Genomic DNA, 3,828 nt, shown 5'->3' with positions numbered 1-3,828 from the left:
TCCATTGTTGTTGGAGTTATTTACACAAGTTGAATTAATGGGTACAGTGGATATAGAAAGTCTACACACCCCTGATATTAATGCCAGGCTTTTGTCGTGTAAAAAAATAAGACCAATTCATTTCCACCTTCAATGTGACCCATAATCTGTACAATTCCATTGAAAAACCAACTGAAATCCTTTAGAGAGGGGGAAATAAAAATAACAATAGGCTAAAATAATGTGGTTGTATGAGGCCCCTTTCACATAATCGAGTTTTCCGAGCGGGTACAATGCGTAACGTGAACGCATTGCACCTGCACTGAATCCTGACCCATTCATTTCAATCGGTCTGTTTTTTTTTTTTTCACGCATCAGTTCTGCGTTGCATGAAAGACGCAGCATGTTCTATAGGCCTCATCCACGCGACCGTTGTTTTGGTCCGCATCAGAGCCGCAGTTTTGGCGGCCCGGATGTGGACCCATTCACTTCCGTGGTCCGCAAAAAAAAAAATATAACCTGTCCTATTCTTGTCCGTGCTTTGCGGACAAGAATAGGCAGTTATATTAAAGGCTGTCCGTGCTGTTCCGCAAATTGCGGAATGCACACGGACGCCGTCTGTGTTTTGCGGATCCGTGGTTTGCAGATCTGCAATTTGCGGACCGTAAAACACACAACGGTCGTGTCCATGTAGCCATATTCTGAGTTTTTCACACAGCCCTGGCTCCATAGAAGTGAATGGGGCTTCAGTGAAAAAACGCATTGCATCTTGAAGCAAGTGCGGATGCAATGTGTTTTTCACTGATGGTTGCTAGACAAAACTGACTGAACTTGCTTGCAAAATGGTGCGAGTTTCACTGAACGCATGCGGACCTAATCCATATAGTTCGTGTGAAAGGGGCCTAAATGTGAACACTGTCTGTTATAATTAGGGATGGGGGGGGTGTCCAGAATTGGTTTAAATATGTTAAATAGTAGTCAGTACACAGCTGCCTACATTTCATGTGATTCCGATTGTCCCGATATAAAGTTCAGCTGTTCTAGTAGGATTTTTTCCCCTGACCTTTTCGTAGTTGCATTTTACACTGAAAGCCATGGTCCATAAACCGCTTACAACATATCAAAGGTATAAGGAGAAGGGTACTAACAAAAAAAAACAACTCCAAGCCATTAGAAATGGAACACAGTAAAGATGGTCATAAAGAAGTAGAAAAAATTCCACACAAGAACTTGACGTACCTCAAAAAGAAAACTGCCAAGAGGCCTACCGCAACATTAAATGAGCTGCAGGAATTTCTGGCAAGTACTGGTTGTGTTCTGCATGTGACAGAATCTCCTGTATTCTTCATATATCTGGACTGTGGGGTAGGCTGGCAAGATGGAAGCTTTTCTCACAAAGAAAAACATCCAGGCCTGGCTTTGTTTTGCCAAGACCTCAAGTCTGCCAAAACCATGTGGGAAAACGTGTTATGGTCTGATGAGACCAAGGTTGAGGTTTTTGGCCATAATTCTAAAAGATACATTTGGCACAAAGCCAACACTGCACATTACCAAGAGAACACCATACTCATGGTGAAGGGAGCATTATGCTTTGGGGCTATTTTTCTACAACTGGAACTGGGGCTTTAGTGGAGGGAATTATGAACAGTTCCAAATACGAGTCAAGTTTGGCACAAAATCTTCAGGCTTTTGCCAAAAAGCTGAGGCTGAAAAGGAATTTAACCTTTCAGCACGCCAAAGACCCAAAGCATACCTCCACATCAACAAAAGAGTTGCTTCACCAGAAGATGATCGTCTTTTAGAATGGCACAGACCTGAATAAAATTGAACATCTGTGGGTAGACTTGATTAGCGCTGTACACAGATTTGCAGCACGTCTGCAAAGATTGTGAAGTCAAGATGTGACATGCTAATAGACTTCTACCCAAAAAGACTGAATGCTGTTCTAAATTCAAAGGGTACTTCAACAAAGTATTAGTTTAAAGTGGTTCTCCGGGAATTAAGAAAATAAAAATACCTAAATCTTATTTTATTATAAATATATTCCCAAATACCTCGTTTTGTCTAGGGAATAGGGTTGTTGCGGGTATCGAAATTTCGATACCCAATCGATACTTTTGTCCCGGTATCGATACGATACCGGGATTTCCGTTTTTTCGATACTGGGCTGCGTATCTAGTATCTCTGAACATGAGCGCGCTGCTATCGGCGCGCTCATGTTCTCTCTCAGCAGCACGGGGAGAAGGAAGCTGTCCTCCCTCCCCCTGTGCTGCTGCCGCTGCCACCAATGAGAAGCGAGGGGCGGAGGAGGGGCGGCAATGAGAAGAGAGGGGCGGAGGAGGGGCGGGCGCACTGCGCCACCAATGATAGGATTATTTCCACACAGAGCGGCGCCCAGCGATGTCCCAGCACTCACCATTAGTCCTGGGCGCCGCTCCATTCGCCTGCAGTGCCCCATTACTGTCTCCTCTCCTGCTCCACATGCTGCTGATTACTATCGGAGCGATGGGAGGAGACATCAGCTTCACTAGTGGGCGTTCCTTCTCCCTGCGCTGCGATTGGACAGCGCTACAGCCAGGGAGAAGGAACGCCCACTAGTGAATCTGATGTCTCCTCCCATCGCTCCGATAGTAATCAGCAGCATGTGGAGCAGGAGAGGAGACAGTAATGGAGCACTGCGGGGCGAACGGAGCGGCGCCCAGGACTAATGGTGAGTGCTGAGACATTGCTGGGTGCCGCTCTGTGTGGCCTGATAGTGAAAGTCTGGACTCATATACAGTAGTCAGTCTTTAACACATACAGGAGGCGGGTGCCGGCAGCAGAATCGCATTGCCGGCACCCTGCCCCTGACAGGGAGCTGCGATCAGCGGCAGTTAACTGCCGCTGATCTGCCAGTACCCGCCTCCTGTATAAAGGGGTAGTTATCATTGGTGGTGCAGTGTGCCCCCCCCATCCCATTAAAATCATTGGTGGCACAGTGCGCCGGCCCCTCTCAACCCCCCAGTATTAAAATCATTGGTGGCAGTGGCCACAGGGACCTCTCCCCTCCCCCTCATTGGTGGTGCAGTGGCAGCTTCTGATCGGACCCCCAGCTGTGTAAGCCTGGGGCTCCGATCGGTTACCATGGCAGCCAGGACGCTACAGAAGCCCTGGTTGCCATGGTAACATCCCTGATGCTGTGTGCACAAAGCACAGAGCAGCAGGGACAGTGTGGAGTCCTATTCACCCTGATAGAGATCTATCAGGCTGAATAGGAAAAGGGATGAAAGATCCCAGGTTCTAGCCCCTAAGGGGGAAATAGTTATTAAATAAAAAGTGTAAAAAAAAACAAACAAAAAACACTAAAATATGAAGTATAAATCACCCCCTTTTCCCAATTTCACATATAAAATATATAAATAATAAACATATTACATCGCCACGTCAGAAAAGTCTAAACTATTAAAATATATTAAAAAAATCTAGGTGGTGAATGCCGGAACAGAAAAAATAAAATAAAAACTGCGCGATTCGCCATTTTTAAAAATGAGGAGTGCACGTGGCTTTTTTTGTTTATTTTTTTCGCGTGGTATCGAGTATCGCAATACTTTTTCATGGTATCGAAACCGAATAAAAAAATTGGTATCGCAACAACTCTACTAGGGAACAATCATTAGGAGAAATAAAACGTCCACCCTCTTATTAGTACACACAAATAATGACACAGCAGGACAAGTTACTTCAGAACACTGAGCTAAAGAGCTGCCTCATCCTCCTCTCTGCTCTGCTTGTCAGGGATTATGGTCCAGAATACAGATAAGATCTTCAGCTGAATCTTTGAAGGAATGGATGTCATGAGGTACAGAGAGG

Source organism: Bufo gargarizans, chromosome 1 (genome assembly GCF_014858855.1).
Source record: "Bufo gargarizans isolate SCDJY-AF-19 chromosome 1, ASM1485885v1, whole genome shotgun sequence".
Classification (NCBI taxonomy): Eukaryota; Metazoa; Chordata; class Amphibia; order Anura; family Bufonidae; genus Bufo; species Bufo gargarizans.
The sequence above is the reverse complement of the archived record's forward strand: the minus strand, read 5'-3'. Positions refer to the sequence as shown.